Source organism: Haliotis cracherodii, unplaced genomic scaffold, assembly GCF_022045235.1.
Source record: "Haliotis cracherodii isolate W230 unplaced genomic scaffold, xgHalCrac1.p SCAF_2, whole genome shotgun sequence".
In the NCBI taxonomy this organism is placed as follows: domain Eukaryota; kingdom Metazoa; phylum Mollusca; class Gastropoda; order Lepetellida; family Haliotidae; genus Haliotis; species Haliotis cracherodii.
In genome coordinates, this window is record NW_027266275.1 from 497,024 (window position 1) to 519,124 (window position 22,101).

Here is a 22,101-nt window from a genome sequence, read left to right on the forward strand (position 1 = left end):
GCGGTACACATGCTTTGCAAATCCTGCATTCGACTGAAATCTGCATGGCAGTTTATGAACCGGATATCGAGTTCGTTACTTGATTTTGATTGGACTCTGCATACACTCATTAGTCCAGCAAAATTATGACTCCATAATTCCAGCCTAGTTCGGCAAGGTGGAAACTGTACTTTTATAGTTAACTCCCTTGCCTAGGGAAGATGGTAGACAATGTCCTGGACTAGCTTCAATTCCAACTTGGTTGGGTGTATAGAGGTTATCACGCTTGTGTGTTTGGGGAGGGTAAATATCCTGTATTGGGAATAAACATTGTATTTAGCAAGCCTTGGCGAGCTAAAACATAGTGTTTATTCCTAATACCTGATATTTGCCATCCCCAAACAGGCAAGCGTTATATTATAACCTCTTTATGATATAACGTCCTTCTTCAATTTTGTGCTCGAAAATTGCTTTCCATCTCCCACAAGCATTACCAAAATATTGCAAGTTTTCCTTGAATGTGTGCATTAATATATATTACGTTACAGGTCAAGTAATATGTCAATCGGACAGCGACTGTAGCCAATATAGTTCCAACTGAAACCTGTTTCTTATACAGCGGCGAAATACGCAAAACATATACGCAAAACAACAATTGCCTATACGAATTGTTTTTACTTGGCTTTCGCAGCAATCCATTGGTCTGTCTGAAAGAGTAAGTGCCCTTTATCAAAGGGAAGCTACTCTAACCCTAGTATATGAGATGTCACGGTCATGGCTGGACGTTGTTGACAGTCAGACTGTCGTGTCATAATGTTCAGAGAGTGCAGTCAGATGTACACACAGCGACACAATGAAACAAGGTAACAATTTGAACAAATTTCGGCCAAATCCAACTATTTTAATTTGTGGAGTAGGTTCCAAAGCCGCAAGTCTACAAGCACAGGTAAGGCTACGGATTCCGCTTGGCTAGGAATCGTGCCCTTGCAAAACTTGTAAAATGCATTAGCTACGTCACAGTTAGACACTGATTTTCAGTATATTAGACTGTCTTTTTGATAATTATAGCAATTATCCCTGTAGTTTCTCCAGATTCCCAATGGTTAATTCTGACTCGATCGCCGAATGACAACAGAGATGCCATGTTTGTTTATAAACAGTGAAAGTAGTCCAAACTTGACCTTTGATATGTGCATCGCTATCCGCATATATGACTTTGCACCTCTTACCCAATTACTGCAAAGTACAGCTAGGTTGTGGTGACAACTGGGATGTATGGGGAGAAGTAGATCAGCATCCTGTAAATCCAGACAGATGGACCAGTCTCCCGATCTCATCAGCTTCTTAACTGATTTCATTTGAGGGGAGGTGGGGTAGCCCAGTGGTTACAGCCTGCACTCATTATGCCCAGGTTTGATTCCCCACATAGGTACAAATGTGTCAAGCCCCCCTCTGGTGTTCCCTGTCGTAATATTGCTGTAATATTGTTAAAAGAGGCGTAAAACCATACTCACTGATTTCATTTGACATTTTGAAGGACATACCACGTAATCCATGTTATATATATATATATATATATATATGTGTGTGTAATATATATAGGTACATACGCACGCACGCACGCACGCACGCACGCACGCACGCACGCACACACACACTTCATAAAACAAAACTACTTGCTTCCCCGAGAAGTTAGAAATTCTATTTCAAGTTAAATGATGTATACTGCACACATAACTTATTGTTGTGTCGCATTTCTCTCACGTCCAAGAAGCCAATTGACAAGCATGTCTCCAATCGCATTTCTCTTCCATATGTTGTCTGTAACGGCATCACTGATTGGCTTAGAAAATGGAAATAGAAACGTAAGCCAATCGCCGACCTTTAACAATAATTTGTCAATATCATTACCGTAAATGCAAGCAGAAGGTGCCAAAAGTTAGAGCGAGAAGAGTATGAGATTAAACATAAAATATGGGAAGATTTAGAATAACGTATTTTACCAATTAATATGTTCAGGAAGGTGTTCACGTATGTTATTTGCAAGACATTGCATTAGGCCAGTGGATTAAACTATAATCATAGGTTTCTGGCGTGCCCAAGAAATGAAACTGCACAGCGAATCGCGGCCCCTTAGACGACTGGGCCACCTGTGCCCCACTTCATCAGGTTAATGAATGCCATGAGGCAGAGAGCATATATATATATGTACATGTTTGGACAAAAAATGAGATAAGATAACAAAAGGTGGAAAATAAAACAGGAGGCTGGTGGGGGATTAGCACTGATAGGTGAAAGAATGGACTTAGCAAAGGGCAAATTGAGGGCAGCTAGGTAATTAGCACTGACAAAGATCAAAGCAATAAGTCCCAAGCCCTAGGCCTTTTGTTATCTTATTAATTTTGTTATCCTTACATGTACATGCATATGCTCTCTGCCTCGTGGCATTCATTCACCTGATGAAGGAGTAAGCATATATTTCGAAATGTTGTGTTCCTCATAATAAAGAAGTTGACATCCATATATTCTCTTCCCCAGTGATATTTTTCTGTTTATGAAAACTCAAGTCTCATATATATATATGTATATAAAGTGGCAGTTATCCGATTGTTTAACCATGGCACACAGGAGGCTGTCAGAGGCACTCCATTGGCATGCATGACACAGGTATGTCATACAGAGCCATTGGACGTCACGCAGGAGGCTGTCAGAGGTACTCTGTGGCAAGTTATTGGCATGCATGACACAGGTATGTCATACAGAGCCATTTGACATCAAGCAGCAGGCTGTCAGAGGCAATCTGTTGACAAGTTATCAGCATGCATGACACAGGTATGTCATACAGAGCCATCAGACGTCAACTTCGCCATACTGTCATCAGCAGACAGACACGACAAGTAAAGGAACGTCTATGACCAGGGCCACCCGAAAGACAACTGAGGCGACAACTCTTTACTATGTGAAGAGGCATCTGTCCATCAGAACTGTCTGAAACAGATTAAAATCATTTGGATTGAAGTCACAATGTGTCATCATTGCATCATCCATTGTTAACGGCTCATCAGAGACTTCGACTTGCTTGGTGTATGGCTTGACATCTTTGGAAGCAAAGGAGGTGGCAATCACAATGGCAATTGTTACATCCAGGACATCACAATCCTGTTGTGCCACATTTTGACATTCATGCATTTGCCACTCAACCTGTTTATTGGCAACAACGCTAGACCCCATCATTCTCCTGCTGTGACTGCATGTATGCAAGGACACGATATTGACACTTTGCCTTGGCTAGTTATGAGTCCAGATCTGAATACATTGGAATGTGTTGGGGTAATACTTCACGTCAGCTGCAGGTGATGGATCCACCTGGATAGACTTTGGCAGCCTAAGAGGCTGCATTTCATTGGGAGCGGCAGCAGTTTCCTCTTGAGTGTATTAGAAGACTCACTGAAGGAATGAGAAGAGTAGAATCTGTCATCCAGGCACAAAGCAGTTACACTTGCTACTGATTTTCAGGATTGTGATTATCTGTGTACGATAACAGTGAAAGTTTGCGGACAGTAAAGGTCATTCATACCTGATCATGGAACCTCCCAGATCCCTAGTTTCCGTGGTTATCAATTTTGCTCAATTACAGCACTATTTCAACTATGCTATTAATGCACTTAACATATGGAAAATGTGCATCACTCATCTTACACAAGACATTTAATTCTCCACCATAGCTCAGGCTTGAAACGAATGATATCTTGTTGTTGGACAGAAATGGTTGCAAAACCAGGGGGTGCTAAATTAATTTCTAGGTGTATGTTAAACAATTTTGGAATGAACTACACAATGTTTTACTACACAACATGTTATGAACACAATGCCATTTAGAAAAGTGGTCAAATGTAACAAATGTTATATTTGGGATAACAATTTTTGAGTAAAGTACAGATTCTCATACAACCCACACAGCCAGAGTGGTTGGTTGGTTTGATGTTTTAAGCTGCACTCAGCAATATTCCAGCTATATGACAGGGGTCTGTAAATAATCAAGTCTGGACCAGACAATCCAGTGATTGATGTCATGAGCATCGATCCACACAATTGGGATCGATGACATGCTTCAACCAAGTCAGCGAGCCTGACCACCCGATCCCATTAGTCGCTTCTTACCACAAGCATAGTCGCCTTTTACGGCAAGCATGGGTCACATCCCAGTGACCTATATATGACCTTTAGCTCTCTACAGCAGCACCTCCAACCCTATGATCTATATCTGAAGTGCTGTCTTTGTTCGCTGCTCATTCGCATATAGCTGCCATCAAGTTTAAAAACATGTTTATTCATTATAGAAGGAATTTTTCAAGGAATATATGCTATTAGGTAAGTAGATTAGTATGTTATTATTGATTTATGATTGCGTGACAGGTAATCAATTTTGGGCCTAAAGCATTCTGTCAACGAATACCAGCATTGTGATCGATGCATCATCTACCCAGTTCTGACATACTGGTCATGTATCCTGTCTAATCTTCTTGTGGTTGCCTCTCTCATTCACAGTGCACCAGATCGGGGGATTTCTCACAGCGTCAACACAAAATAAAGGATTGCTTCAACCCAGATTGATGACATAAATCCACTGATTGTATGATACACCTGTATGATGTTTCATCCTCATTCAGCATGTGGTCCAAATGACAACTAATGACAAGTTCAACATGTGATAATACCACAGGATTTGGGGGTCTCAAAAAGAAATTAAAAAGCAAAACTAGAAACGAAACTTCCAGAAAATTTATTTCGATAATGTTTTCTTGTTATAATTATCTAGAAAATTCCTTCCAACAAGAAGGACTTATTTCTTAGTTTTCATGTATGTCAAGCAACACTCAACACTGATTGCTTCAGTTACACCCACCTCTCGGCGGGCTGACTTCCTGGGGGACCTCCAAATATCTCTAGCCAGGAAAACCTCGCTCCATCCCGCTTCATCATTAAAACAAAAACATGGCACTGCCACCAGCAAATAAAGCAGATCCTCACGATGTTGGACAAAATGCATCCATTTAGTGGAACCCTATTATTTGGAGACAAATTAATGATGTCTACATTCTGGTACGCTGTGGCCTTTAGTTGAGGGAAACCCACTGCAGGACGGCAGCTCTAACATGCCCAGCCACAGCTTGAGGGAAACCCACTGCAGGACGGCAGCTCTAAAATGCCCAGCCACAGCTTGAGGGAAACCCACTGCAGGACGGCAGCTCTAACATGCCCAGCCACAGCTTGAGGGAAACCCACTGCAGGACGGCAGCTCTAACATGCCCAGCCACAGCTTGAGGGAAACCCACTGCAGGATGGCAGCTCTAACATGCCCAGCCACAGCTTGAGGGAAACCCACTGCAGGACGGCAGCTCTAACATGCCCAGCCACAGCTTGAGGGAAACAGGATCTTACACTGTAGTGCAATAACAATGAAGGTTCTGAACTGATTTGTGTAGGGCTGGTTATCGATATTGATTACTCAGATCGATTATCCGTAGTCACATATCGATCAATAATCAATAAATATCTAAGAATTCTATTTTGGTAAAATGACATTAAAGAAAAATGGCAATTCACTTTTCCCCAGACTCAGTGTTTCAAACAATACGCACGTTACTTCGCATTTTTAGCGATGAACAATCTGAGTTTAAGATTCATGTCGTCAAAGACAATTATTATTTGTATAAAGTGAGAATAAATGAGAAATTAAATGTAATTTCACCTGATATAGTTGTTTGTCATTTATGTACAGTATTCATGAAACTATTCAGATAAAAAATCATCAAATATTCTGCCATTGTGAATGTCAGGTGTGTGCTACGTAGTAGGTTGTACTTGGTTCACAGGTGTGATACGTAATAGGTCAGGTGAGTGCTACGTCATTGTTTTCGTGGTGGGGCACAGATTGGGTTACAGACTGATATTAAACAAACATCGTGCGACTATAACGATGTAAGTTTGTATACCCTTGTACTAATGTAGTAATGATCGTCTCAGCACTAATGTGTTACGAAACTTTCTCATGATTACTATATATTGATTGTCAAATAGTCTTTAGTCATGAAATAAAAAAACCCGAAAAATGCACTTTTAAAATAACTTTATAAACGTTCAGTTGGAATATCTCCAATCGGCAATCGGTGTCAGTCACCAACTTTGAGAAACAATCAAACTATGAACTTTAAAATGCGTAACATCAATTCATTTTGTTAATGTATAAAATATAAAGAACTAGAATTAAATTTAACATCAATTCATTTTGTAAATGCAAAAAAATAAAATACCTAACAGCAATTCATTTTTCATGTTTTTGACTTTAGGGAATGTACCGCTAAATATCAAAACGCTAACACTTGAAAACTTATTTGTATCTGGCAAGGTCACTTGCCTCAAATACGACAAATAGTAATGAGTTCATTTGGTATTGAACATGAAATCATCACTGATCAAAGACGTTTTTAAGGTTTTTGTTCAAGAATATCAACTTATCGACATTGTCTGTTTTCAACCTGCTTCGTTGTTTATTAACAACAAGTCCCGCGGCACTGAAAACCCACTAATTGGTGACCGATGTGGTCGGGATGGAGAGATAACGCTTGGCTAGCATTGCCAGTGCTGGATATGCCACTTCCTTCATCTTCCACCATTCCAGGGTAGACATGTCCCCGGATATCTGTCATTCCTTCAGAAACCTAAATATCTCCTCTCTTGCCCGTTGATTATGATCTACAGCAACTTTCTCCACTCCTGTGACAATGACATCTGAGAACCAGTCGTCAACTCCAAGTGACTTCGATTTAATGCTGTCAGATTCAGTCTTGATCCTTTTCACGGGTGGCTCAGTCTCAACTGTCACCTCAGACTTGCTTGAATCTTTACTATCTGCAGTATCTCGTACGTTGGGAAAATCTGGCAATCGGGGCAAGTCGGGAAGGGCTGGTTTGCTCTCAGCTAAGTCAGTTTTCTCCTGCTTTATGCGCAAACGCATTGGTGTTTCTGATAACTTGCGATGTACTTCTGTCACTTCTCTTTGTAGCTGATCCTCTGCTGCAGATTTTTCATCCTCAGTAATACAAGGTATCCCACTGTATCGTGGATCCAGCAGCGTTGACGCTACGAGCGTTTCTCTGAGTTTGTCTTTGGTGTAACGTTTGGACAAGTTAGCTGAAATTGCCGATTTAATAGCTTTAACAAGCCCACTGTCCCCATCCTTGACAATCAAATGAACCCTAAGTTTGTACATCATTGGTAAAACCATGGAAACACTCGGCAGAGTAGCGTCACACAGAAGGGTTGTAGCTTGCTTTAATGGCTGCAAGACACAGATAATATTTTCTGCTTGGTCCTGTTCGGAGGGAGCTAAAACCAGGCCACGTGCGTCTTTCTTAAGACTTTGATCAGTGAACGCAGCATGGATTGCTGCAATTTGCTCCAGCAAACGCGTTAGCATATCGTATGTACTGTTCCAACGTGTTTCGACGTCTTGAATAAGATTGTAAAGTGGTAGTTGCAATAACTCCTGTTTGGAATGTAAGACATTTGTGGCCAGCGGACTTCTTTTGAAATAACCAATGAGGTGTCTGCAGCGAGATTGCAGTTTGCTGAGACTAGCATTTGCGTTCAGACCCGCCTTTGCTGCTAAGATGGGCGACGCAAGGAATGTGTATTGTGTTTTCAAACATGCCAATGGCTTTAACACCGTTTGCTGCATTGTCTGAGACAATAGTGAAGGGATCGAATCCCCAATCTGCCATGAATGTTTTCAAAGCCTCATGCAAGTATTCAGCTGTGTGACTACCGGGTAACTCGCGTGTCTGGAGTTCGTAGTTGACAATTTTCCAATCATGTATGAAATGTTCAGTTATTGTCATGTAAGATTCCGTCGCTGATGATGTCCAGCAGTCAGTTGTTGTCGACACATCAAACACCACCCTCAACTGCATCTCAACCATTTTTCTGGTATCATGGTACAATTTGGGTATAATCTTGTCCTTGAAATAACTACGAGAAGGCATTTCATACCTCGGCTCTGAAACCTTTAGAATCTTACGGAACCACTGGGACTCCACTAGAGGTGTAACGATCAGCGATACAGTATTGTATCCCGATGCACAGCCCACGATACAATGCATCGATTTGGAAAGCATGTATCGCGATACATACGATATTTTCATAACACAGTTTTACCTACATATTTTCTGGAGTATAGTGTGTCCTTTTTTTCTCCAAAAAACAGTTGTGTAGAAGGGGGTGCACATTATACACGAATTAATGAGTTTTGATGTTTTTCCCCCATGGAAAGACATTACCGTGAGCATGTAACACCGGAAATACCATGTCAACAAATCCATACTGAAGTTCGCAAATTATTCATGTAATTACACTGTCTGGCTCGAAAAAGTGTTCTTTGTATATTTGGACTTATGTTTGTAACTTATTTCATTAATTTTATTCAAAATTTCTTTTAATATTGTTTTAATTAATTTCGGCGAAATCGTGTGTGAACCGATCGGAAGATCGCACAACTCACCGTTATTAACAGCAACCACGGTCAGGTTACCGCTATTGACGCCTTGAAACAAACTCTAGTTGACAGAGAATGGATACATATATCATAAATGCCATACTTTGATTCGTTAAAAGCCATATTTGTTTTTGTTGGACGATTCTATGTCAACACGTAATTCTCGCGACCACGCGATCACGTGCACGGGAGCCTTGACGGTGACTGGTCAGACTGGTTCCATGTAAAAAATAATACCCAGCAATAGCGATCAGCTGCTTCGCTTGGGGTTATTATTATTTTAAATATGTTTAGTAAAAGCTGCATCTGAATTAACAATATATTGGAATATATTTTTCCTGATAAAAAAAATAGTTTCAGATACAACTTTTGCCGATCCTTGCATTAAAATCCTGTTAAGTTATATCATTGGGTGTGTCTTGACCGAATCACCGGTAGATTCCAAGAAAACATGTGTACAGCTGATTGCTGTGTCCGGCTTAGTTTACGAGAAAATACACACGGTAATCCCAATCCCTGGATATAAAACAATGCCTAGCTGAACAAAAAATACAATTTAAACAGTAAATCAACATGTCTGGTGATTTTTTATCTCAAATTTCGAATTTGTACTGACGAAGTTTCTCATCACCCATTCGTTAAACAGACTTCGCTGAAGGGGTACGGTGTAATTTTTTTCTGCGCATAATATTCAAATTTCTTTTTTTCCAAAATATTGAGCCCGCTAGAGGGGGGGTGCGCACTATACTCAAGAAAATACGGTACTTTTAAACATGAAATACGTTTAACAGTTTCAAAGCCAGTTTGTTGTTTCAGTAAAGCATACTGTATTGCTGACAACATGCTATAACAGTAAATAAACACCTTATGTCTTCTTCAACTGTACTTGTCACATCTTTTAGAGAGCAGAAAGACATCAACTTGGCTTAGCTTGTACCAGTAAACACTGTATCGTAATACGATACGTATCGCGACCCTCCCATATCATTACACCTCTAGACTCCACAATGATGGAGACCGGCCTCATGTCGAGCACGATATGTTCAGCTATTGCATTTGTAATGGATTCAGCTTTGGGGCTGTGCATAGGCAATTTTACTGCACTAGCATTTGGGGAAATACACTGTTGTATAGTTGGTTGCCATTTCTGACCTGTTTTTGAACCATGATACTTGTCAATATGGACTTGCAAATTAGTAGTATTGCAGGTATACTTTACTTTAGTAAAGGACTGCCTGTACACGGCATGTACTTTATCAAGTTCTTTATCAGTTTCGTTTCGATGGAAACCAAAAATGTTCCACACAGCACTTTTTGCCTTTCCGGCGAAATTATGAATTTTTTGCTGCCATATCGTAAAAATGTCAAACCCCACATGGACCTCACGTGGGCTGTGAGTTGAGAACACCGGGAAAAACAAAAACTATGATCATTGAAAAAACCCGAAACAGACTGGAATACGTAGTTACCAAATAGACATAAAATTTGAAATTTTATGAAATAGAATGGGAAGAATTCTCTTTTAAGAAATAAAATATTATGAAACCTATTTTAATTTTCTAAAATCCTGACTCCGCATTTAGATGCCAATGATTGGGGCAGATTGGGGATTCGATCCCTTCACTATTGTCTCAGACAATGCAGCGAACGGTGTTAAAGCCATTGGCATGTTTGAAAACACAATACACATTCCTTGCGTCGCCCATCTTATGAACTTAGCAGCAAAGGCGGGTCTGAACGCAAATGCTAGTCTCAGCAAACTGCAATCTCGCTGCAGACACCTCATTGGTTATTTCAAAAGAAGTCCGCTGGCCACAAATGTCTTACATTCCAAACAGGAGTTATTGCAACTACCACTTTACAATCTTATTCAATTGTAATTACCCACTAACAACATGTAATGACGTCGTCATTCAATTCAAAGCAGAACTTTTTACTTTTTGAAACATTTGATTATTATTTGCGACTAAACATAAAGCGAAGGTGAGAAAACTGTATGTTGGGGTGAATCTGTTTATATCTAGCGATAATTACAAGGACAGCAAAACAAATAAGTGAAATGTGTTGCAGTAAAAACTTTTATTTGTCGAAAAAATACATGTCATTATCGATAGCATTATATTCATATCGATAATTATGATTATCGATCTAAATCACCAGCCCTATTACAAATCAAATTCTTAAAAGTGACATTTTTAAAGTAAGTCAAAATACTTCAGTCAGTTGTTAGTAAAGGCAGATTTAATGTCCATGACTAGATCCTAACCACAGATCTTCATGGAAGTTCCCAGTCAAAACACTGTAGCTACTTCTCACATTCTCTAGTTACACAGCAAACCTTTTTACAATAATTATCGAAAGAGAGGAGAGGGGGGGGAGAGGAGAGGAGAGGAGAGGGGGAGAGGAAAGGAGAGGGGGAGAGGAGAAGGGGGGAGAGAAGAGGGGGAGGAGAAGGGGGGAGGAGAAGGGGGGAGGAAAGGAGAGGGGGAGAGGAGTGGAGAGGGGGGAGAGGAGAAGGGGGGAGAGGAGGGGAAAAGGAGAAGAGAGGGGGAGAGGAGAAGGGGGGAGAGGAGGAGAAGAGAGGGGGGTGATGTGAAGGGGGGAGAGGAGGGGAAGAGAGGGGGGTGAGGTGAAGGGGGGAGAGGAGGGGAAAAGGAGAAGAGAGGGGGAGAGGAGAAGGGGGGAGAGGAGAAGAGAGGGGGGAGAGGAGGAGAAGAGAGGGGGGTGAGGTGAAGGGGGGAGAGGAGGGGAAGAGAGGGGGGTGAGGTGAAGGGGGGAGAGGAGGGGAAAAGGAGAAGAGAGGGGGAGAGGAGAAGGGGGGAGAGGAGAAGAGAGGGGGGAGAGGAGGAGAAGAGAGGGGGGTGAGGTGAAGGGGGGAGAGGAGGGGAAGAGAGGGGGGTGAGGTGAAGGGGGGAGAGGAGGGGAAAAGGAGAAGAGAGGGGGAGAGGAGAAGGGGGGTGAGGTGAAGGGGGGAGAGGAGGAGAAGAGAGGGGGGTGAGGTGAAGGGGGGAGAGGAGGGGAAAAGGAGAAGAGAGGGGGAGAGGAGAAGGGGGGAGAGGAGAAGAGAGGGGGGTGAGGAGGAGGGGGGAGAGGAGGGGAAGAGGAGAAGAGAGGGGGGAGAGGAGAAGGGGGGAGAGGAGAAGAGAGGGGGGTGAGGAGGAGGGGGGAGAGGAGGGGAAGAGGAGAAGAGATGGGGGTGAGGAGAAGGGGGGGAGAGAAGGGGAGGAGAGGAGAGGGGGCGAGAGACCACTACAAGACAGGTGTGGTATCAAACTATTAATCCTATATAAAGACAATACACAGTAAACACTACTGTACATCTTTACAAATTACCAACAGTTGTAGTACTGAAGAGCTCAACTGGTAAAGTGAAATCCAATTGGTTATAAGATATTAATCAGCAGAAATTCTGCAGGATCATGCCGGATCATGTTGGGGAAGTTTCCTTCCAAGTATAGGAATTCATCAGCATGAAGCTTGCTAACATCAATACAGTTTCTACCTAGACAATTACTCCACCTCCTTTCCTTCTTCAAAATACATATTAGCATGATGATGACAAGGGTAACTTTGTTCGATCATATCACTGTTTTATTTCAACCAGTCAATAGATGGACAGCACTTCTCAATGCAGTGTCTACCTGCTATATTCTCCATATTGTTCTCCATGCAGTGTCTACCTGCTATATTGCTCATATTGTTCTCCATGTAGTGTCTACCTGCTATATTGCTCATATTGTTCTCCATGCAGTGTCTACCTGCTATATTCCTCATATTGTTCTCCATGTAGTGTCTACCTGCTATATTGCTTATATTGTTCTCCATGCAGTGTCTACCTGCTATATTCCTCATATTGTTCTCCATGCAGTGTCTACCTGCTATATTGCTCATATTGTTCTCCATGCAGTGTCTACCTGCTATATTGCTCATATTGTTCTCCATGCAGTGTCTACCTGCTATATTCCTCATATTGTTCTCCATGTAGAGCCTACCTGCTATATTGCTCATATTGTTCTCCATGTAGTGTCTACCTGCTATATTCTCCATATTGTTCTCCATGCAGTGTCTACCTGCTATATTCCTCATATTGTTCTCCATGTAGTGTCTACCTGCTATATTCTCCATATTGTTCTCCATGCAGTGTCTACCTGCTACATTCCTCATATTGTTCTCCATGTAGTGTCTACCTGCTATATTGCTCATATTGTTCTCCATGTAGTGTCTACCTGCTATATTGCTCATATTGTTCTCCATGCAGTGTCTACCTGCTATATTGCTCATATTGTTCTCCATGTAGTGTCTACCTGCTATATTGCTCATATTGTTCTCCATGCAGTGTCTACCTGCTATATTCTCCATATTGTTCTCCATGTAGTGTCTACCTGCTATATTCTCCATATTGTTCTCCATGTAGTGTCTACCTGCTATATTCTCCATATTGTTCTCCATGCAGTGTCTACCTGCTATATTCCTCATATTGTTCTCCATGCAGTGTCTACCTGCTATATTCCTCATATTGTTCTCCATGTAGTGTCTACCTGCTATATTCCTCATATTGTTCTCCATGTAGTGTCTACCTGCTATATTGCTCATATTGTTCTCATTGCAGTGTCTACCTGCTATATTGCTCATATTGTTCTCCATGTAGTGTCTACCTGCTATATTCTCCATATTGTTCTCATTGCAGTGTCTACCTGCTATATTGCTCATATTGTTCTCCATGTAGTGTCTACCTGCTATATTGCTCATATTGTTCTCCATGTAGTGTCTACCTGCTATATTCTCCATATTGTTCTCCATGCAGTGTCTACCTGCTACATTCCTCATATTGTTCTCCATGTAGTGTCTACCTGCTATATTGCTCATATTGTTCTCCATGTAGTGTCTACATGTAGTTACACAATACAATCTGGCGTTCTTTACCTACACATGTGTTGATGGTAGAGTTCACACCATACAATCTGGCGTTCTTTACATACACATGTGTTGATGGTAGAGTTCACACCATACAATCTGGCGTTCTTTACCTACACATGTGTTGATGGTAGAGTTTACACCATACAATCTGACGTACTTTACCTACACATGTGGTGATGATAGAGGTTACACCATACAATCTGGTGTTCTATACCTACACATGTGTTGATGGAAGAGTTTACACCATACAATCTGACATTCTTTACCTACACATGTGCTGAAGGTAGAGTTTACATCATACAATCTGGTGTTCTTTACCTACACATGTGCTGATGAAAGACTTTACACCATACAATCTGGCGTTCTTTACCTACACGTGTGTTGATGGTAGAGTTTACACCATACATTCTGACTTTCTTTACCTATACATGTGTTGATGGTAGAGTTTACACCATACAATCTGACGTACTTTACCTACACATGTGTTGATGGTAGAGTTTACACCATACAATCTGACATTCTTTACCTACACGTGTTGATGGTAGAGTTTACATCATACAAGCTGACGTTCTTACCTACACATGTGTTGATGGTGGAGGTTACACCATACAATCTGACGTTCTTTACCTACACATGTGTTGATGGTAGAGTTTACATCATACAAGCTGACGTTCTTACCTACACATGTGTTGATGGTAGAGTTTACATCATACAAGCTGACGTTCTTTACCTACACATGTGTTGATGGTAGAGTTTACACCATACAATCTGACATTCTTTACCTACACATGTGTTGATGGTAGAGTTTACATCATACAAGCTGACGTTCTTTACCTACACATGTGTTGATGGTAGAGGTTACACCATACTATCGGGCGTTCTTTACCTACACGTGTGCTGATGAAAGATTTTACACCATACAATCTGGCGTTCTTTACCTACACATATGCTGATGGTAGAGATTACACCATACAAACTGACGTTCTTTACCTACACGTGTGTTGCTGGTAGAGTTTATAACAAACAACCTTGTATTGATCAGCATGGCAAATATGCAGAAGTCCACATTTTATCCATCATTGGTAGACATGCCACCTGATAACAAATACAGCCTACAGTTGCTGCAATGATTTCAGATCAACAATAGACAAGCTGACCAGACTGCAATCTAATCCTCCTACTTGTGTTCCCAGTACAGTGTGATGGAGAGTGGGATATAGATTAGTTACACAAGTCCAAGCAATAAAAGTTTCCACAGAACTTGTTAAGTCCTATATATATTCCTCCAACTTGCTTGCAGGCACCAACACTGCCAATAATACCCTTCTTGGTGCGCCAAAAACCAGCAAGAGTAGAGGCATGGAGGGATCTGGAATGTGTAAGACAAACACGAATGTCTGAAAGTGCCTGTTTCAGCATGGAAATAAATCTTTGACTGAATGGTAGCCAACAAAGCAGGATATGTAACAGACCAGTTGAGATCCAATTGATTCTTGTAAGTGTCAGCAGTGACAGTTATTGCACCCTGGAGATGTTGCAGGCTGTCACAAGATCTAATTGACTTGACTTTGACACGGCCATGCTGAATTCAAACACACTCTACATGTTACATAGTGTTACATAGTGTTACCTGAGGCCAGATACCTTCTACATGTTACATAGTGTTACATAGTGTTAGCTGAGGCCAGATACCTTCTACATGTTACATAGTGTTACATAGTGTTAGCTGTGGCCAGATACCTTCTACATGTAACATAGTGTTACATAGTGTTAGCTGCGGCCAGATACCTTCTACATGTTACATAGTGTTACATAGTGTTAGCTGAGGCCAGATACCTTCTACATGTTACATAGTGTTACATAGTGTTAGCTGCGGCCAGATACCTTCTACATGTTACATAGTGTTACATAGTGTTAGCTGCGGCCAGATACCTTCTACATGTTATATTGTGTTACATAGAGTTAGGTGAGGCCAGATATATTCTACATAGTGTTACATAGTGTTAACTGAGGCCAGATACCTTCTACATGTTACATAGTAGAGGTGTAACGATACAGGAGGGTCAGGGGTCGCGATACGATACGTATCACGATACAGTGTTTACTGGTACAAGCTAAGCCAAGTTGATGTCTTTCTGCTATCCAAAAGATGTGACAAGTACAGTTGAAGAAGAAATAAGGTGTTTATTTACTGTTATAGCAAATTGTCAGCAATACAGTATGTTTTACTGAAACAACAAACTGGCTTTGAAACTGTTAAACGTATGTCATGGGCGCAGATCTTAATTGTACACCCCCCCTTTTCAAAAAAGCTGTATCCGCCCATGTATTTCATGTATTTTCTTGAGTATAATGCGCACGCCCCTCTAGCGGGTTCAATATTTTGGAAAAAAAGAAATTTGAATATTATGCGCAGAAAAGAATTACACCATATCCCTTCAGTGAAGTCCGGCAAACGAACGGGTGATGAGAAACTTAGTCAGTACAAATTCGAAATTTGAGATAAAAAATCACCAAAAATGTTGATTTACCACTTAAATTGTAGTTTTTGTTCAGCAAGGCATTGTTTTATATCCAGGGATTAAGATTACCTTGTGTATTTTCTCGTAAACTAAGCCGGACACAGCAATCAGCTTGTACATGTACACACGTTTTCTTGGAATCTACTGGGGATTCGGTCAAGACACACCCAATGATATAACTTTACAGTATTTTAATGCAAGGATCGGCAAAAGTTGTATCTGAAACTATTTTTTTATCAGGAATAATATATTCCAATATATTGTTAATTTAGATGCAGCTTTTACTAAATATATTTAAAATAATAATAACCCTAAGGGAAGCAGCTGATCGCTATTGCCGGGTATTATTTTTTACATGGAACCAGTCTGACCAGTCACCGTCAAGGCTCCCGTGCACGTGATTGCGTGATCACGTGATTGCGAGTATTACGTGTTGACATAGAATCGTCCAACAAAAAACAAATCTGACTTTTAACGAATCAAAGTATGGCATTTATGATATATGTATCCATTCTCTTTCCATCCATTCTCTAAAATTCCTTTCAAGGCGTCAATAGTGGTAATCTGACCGTGGTTGCTGTTAATAACGGTGAGTTGTGCGATCTTCCGATCGGTTCACACACGATTTCGCCGAAATTAATTAAAACAATATTAAAAGAAATTTTGAATAAAATTAATGAAATAAGTTACAAACATAAGTCCAAATATACAAAGAACACTTTTTCGAGCCAGACAGTGTAATTACATGAATAATTTGCGAACTTCAGTATGGATTTGTTGACATGGTATTTCCGGTATTACATGCTCACGGTAATGTCTTTCCATGGGGGAAAAACATCAAAACTCATTAATTCGTGTATAATGCGCAACCAGATACCTTCTACATGTTACATAGTGTTAACTGAGGCCAGATACCTTCTACATGTTACATAGTGTTACATAGTGTTAGCTGAGACCAGATACCTTCTACATGTGACATAGTGTTACATAGTGTTAGCTGAGGCCAGATACCTTCTACATGTTACATAGTGTTAACTGAGGCCAGATACCTTCTACATGTGACATAGTGTTAGCTGAGGCCAGATACCTTATACATAATGTTACATAGTGTTAACTGAGGCCAGATACCTTCTACATGTGACAGTATTAGCTGAGGCCAGATGTACATTGTACATGAATGTACACCTAACACTATGTAACACTATGCAACATGTACAAGGTATCTGGCCTCAGCTAACACTATGTAACACAATATAACATGTAGAAGGTATCTGGCCTCAGCTAACACTATGTAACACAATATAACATGTAGAAGGTATCTGGCCTCAGCTAACACTATGTAACACTATGTAACATGTAGAAGGTATCTGGCCTCAGCTAACACTATGTCACATGTAGAAGGTATCTGGCCTCAGCTAACACTATGTAACACTATGTAACATGTAGAAGGTATCTGGCCTCAGCTAACACTATGTAACACTATGTAACATGTAGAAGGTATCTGGCCTCAGCTAACACTATGTAACACTATGTAACATGTAGAAGGTATCTGGCCTCAGCTAACACTATGTCACATGTAGAAGGTATCTGGCCTCAGCTAACACTATGTAACACAATATAACATGTAGAAGGTATCTGGCCTCAGCTAACACTATGTCACATGTAGAAGGTATCTGGCCTCAGCTAACACAATGTAACACAATATAACATGTAGAAGGTATCTGGCCTCAGCTAACACTATGTAACACTATGTAACATGTACAAGGTATCTGGCCTCAGCTAACACTATGCCACATGTAGAAGGTATCTGGCCTCAGCTAACACTATGTAACACAATATAACATGTAGAAGGTATCTGGCCTCAGCTAACACTATGTAACACTATGTAACATGTAGAAGGTAACTGGCCTCAGCTAACACTATGTCACATGTAGAAGGTATCTGGCCTCAGCTAACACTATGTCACATGTAGAAGGTATCTGGCCTCAGCTAACACTATGTAACACTATGTAACATGTACAAGGTATCTGGCCTCAGCTAACACTATGTCACATGTAGAAGGTATCTGGCCTCAGCTAACACTATGTAACACTATGTAACATGTAGAAGGTATCTGGCCTCAGCTAACACTATGTCACATGTAGAAGGTATCTGGCCTCAGCTAACACTATGTAACACTATGTAACATGTAGAAGGTATCTGGCCTCAGCTAACACTATGTCACATGTAGAAGGTATCTGGCCTCAGCTAACACTATGTAACACTATGTAACATGTAGAAGGTATCTGGCCTCAGCTAACACTATGTCACATGTAGAAGGTATCTGGCCTCAGCTAACACAATGTAACACAATATAACATGTAGAAGGTATCTGGCCTCAGCTAACACTATGTCACATGTAGAAGGTATCTGGCCTCAGCTAACACAATGTAACACAATATAACATGTAAAAGGTATCTGGCCTCAGCTAACACTATGTAACACTATGTAACATGTACAAGGTATCTGGCCTCAGCTAACACTATGCCACATGTAGAAGGTATCTGGCCTCAGCTAACACTATGTAACACAATATAACATGTAGAAGGTATCTGGCCTCAGCTAACACTATGTAACACTATGTAACATGTAGAAGGTAACTGGCCTCAGCTAACACTATGTCACATGTAGAAGGTATCTGGCCTCAGCTAACACTATGTCACATGTAGAAGGTATCTGGCCTCAGCTAACACTATGTAACACTATGTAACATGTAGAAGGTATCTGGCCTCAGCTAACACTATGTCACATGTAGAAGGTATCTGGCCTCAGCTAACACTATGTAACACTATATAACATGTAGAAGGTATCTGGCCTCAGCTAACACTATGTAACATGTAGAAGGTATCTGGCCTCAGCTAACACTATATAACATGTAGAAGGTATCTGGCCTCAGCTAACACTATGTCACATGTAGAATTACCTTCTACATAGTGTTACATAGTGTTCATAGCTGATAAAAAAAATATTTGTCAAACTGAAATCTTAAGTGGTCGGACTCTTGGCCTTTAGACAAGCAAGGCATCAAATGTTTCATAATTTCAAAATGAAAAAGTAAATACCGTATTCGACGTAATAAGCGCCCAGGGCCCTCTCAAAATTAGAAATCGGGGGCTCTTATTGGGTTATTATTTTAGTGAAAAAAACTGAGTTGAAAGATGAATTTTGTGGTATATGCTGACAGCCTAAAATATTTATGTACGACAGATATATTTTTCCAGAATTTGATAGCCCATAATTAAGGGTGCATATAACACATGAATGCGTATTATACCCGAATAAATAAGTCTTGTGTACATTGATCAATCGGAAGGGGTGCTAATTGGGATTGTTCAACGGCCAATATATCAGCAAATATCACCGTGGGCGCTTATTAGAGCGGGGCGCCTATTGCGTCGAATACGGTAGTAAGGATTATTCCTACTTACAGTATCGATTTTAATGACGAATGAAAAGCTTTCATAAAGGTTTCGTGTCATTCTGAGAATGTACAGAACAAAAAGTATCCTGTTTTTGATCAAACTTTACAGCACTGTGCCTTTTTTATTGTTCTTGATGTGACGATATCATATGTTATATTGAATTTCTCATGTTGGCAATGTTGGCAATGTTGGCAATGTTGTCTTGTTTTTCCAACAAAAGGTAAGTATAACTAAAATAATATTTGTTTCAATATGCTTCAACATGGGGAAAGGGTCAGACATTACACTGTGACATTTGTCCTTGTGTCCTAGGTTTATCACTGGATTAAAACAAAACAATGCACAGCCATCAAAAATTGTAAATGAAATTCTGAGCATGTGTCTTTGCATCATACTTTCTGTATCACAGGGAAATGTCAGGAGCTATGAGTGATTTGGTCAGGCGCGTTTCTTAACGCGGCGTTTATGTGTTTATACAGTGTCAAAATCACCACAGAAGTCACTTGACAACAGAATCAGAGCTCTATCACCACAGAAGTCACTTGACAACAGAATCAGAGCTCTATCACCACAGAAGTCACTTGACAACAGAATCAGAGCTCTCTCACCACAGAAGTCACTTGACAACAGAATCAGAGCTCTATCACCACAGAAGTCACTTGACAACAGAATCAGAGCTCTCTCACCACAGAAGTCACTTGACAACAGAATCAGAGCTCTATCACCACAGAAGTCACTTGACAACAGAATCAGAGCTCTATCACCACAGAAGTCACTTGACAACAGAATCAGAGCTCTATCACCACAGAAGTCACTTGACAACAGAATCAGAGCTCTATCACTTGAGCAATCAGGGAGCAAAATCAAATCTCTCTGACGTCAAAAGTAGCCACAAAGCATCCTGTACTGTTAGGCAGGTGTGTTTTAGTAGGAGTCCATCTTTAGTTGACCGATGTCTCGTATGACATCCTGGTCCGCCTTAAACTTCCCGATAGCTTAGTCCCCTTGGAAATTTATGATCCTAACTTTTTGCAATTAACCTAGATAATAGATTTTTAATGTAAAACAGATTGCACTAGATTCAAACTGTTTCCTGTCCTGTAGGGTTAGGGTAAAGGGTTAGGGTTAGGGTTACAGTGCTTGTACACCTGGTGGCGACTCTGTCAGCAGCAGATCCTGGCAACAATTTGACACTTATCTTGTTCTTAAAGTGTAATCCGGGCAGAATACCCTGCCAGATTTTCCTGGTTCAAAGTAGAAAATAACAATGGAAATAGAGAATCTAAACTGATCGAGGAACTAAACAACCATACACTATACCTGACATCAATTCCTCTCAAATCAAACTGTACTGATGAAGGATACTTAGATTTGAACAATAACTTTATATGGCTTTGGAGGGCAACCTGCAACACCTACATCACTGTGGCCAATTGTGACAGACGTGTCAACCCTCTCGCATGATGGACTATTTCTCCCGCAAAACAGTAGTATAGGTAATGATGGTTCTGCCACAACTCCACTGGAGCCGGATTTATATACCTATACCACCACTACAAAGGGATTTTTTTATGCGTCGTATTTTTCTTGTTTGGCACCCCCGATTACGGCACCCCCCCCACAATATTTTTTCCACTAGAGCAATAGGATGTGTCCAAAGCATACAACTGTGCCCAACGAATTTCCAATTGAACATTTGTGCCCAACTACAGTATAGAACAAAAATGGAAGAAGCGAAATATACAACTATGGAGAGCATGGGCATACGTGCAGAAATGTCTGTGTTCCAACATATACTAGTGGAGAATGCATACGAAGACAACTTGCTACCAGATATATCCAAGGTAGACTATTTGGAAGGAAATCTGGGTAGAACACATCTAGAACCTTTGGATGGTCTGCCAACATTTGTAGACGATATGTATGCAGTGTCTGCTCTGGCTTAAATTTTCTTGGGGTCACTTGGACCCCTTCATCATAAAATTAGGGGTCCCAAACAAAAATGGAGGGGTCCAATTTATAGCGTTATAACATAACATTAACAACAGAACACAGTGGTTGTGAAAAATAAGAAATCTTTTCGCAACTGCAAAATATCAACAAACAGGCAAAGTGAGAGAAAGGTTCACATCAGGGCACATCCTGCTCTCATAACCAAGAGGTTTACATTAAGGGAACAATTTCTTAAAAGGGACATTTGATATTAATGAATATTATAACACAAAATTATCCATGTTAACTTCGTATATGAAAAGGCAGTACATGGGTCAGCCATTGGTAAGGGGTCATTGTGACAGACATTTATGAATGTTTTTACCGAGATCTACCAATGATTTGAAGTTATGGATTCAGTTAAGTTCAATGGCTGTTCTGATGCTACTGTACTGAGTATTGTGTTCATGTTGTAACTGTGACAATGATCAATGAGTCATAAAATATAATTGGCATATCGAACGTTTTTTTTAGTAAGAGTATGTTCAGGATCCTGCATTTCCTTGATAAATCTAGTCAACATGTTTCAGGTGCTATAAATGTTTAAACATGTCAGTTACACCAATAACGCTCCTGGCAAAATGTGTTTTGCAATTCTTAATATGACTCACAAGATATTGAATTATTATCAGCTTGATAAGTCTGTTGTAGAATAACTAAATATTCAGAGTCCGCT

General features: G+C 40.5%; 1 protein-coding gene and 1 pseudogene across 7 annotated transcripts in view; both read right to left on the reverse strand.

Annotated features, from left to right (window-relative positions):
* LOC139469345 (BAI1-associated protein 3-like) overlaps nt 1-22,101 on the reverse strand; it is a 237,175-nt gene that overhangs the window by 126,182 nt on the left and 88,892 nt on the right. The window lies entirely within an intron of this gene.
* On the reverse strand, nt 6,449-7,267 carry LOC139468826 (E3 SUMO-protein ligase ZBED1-like; annotated as a pseudogene).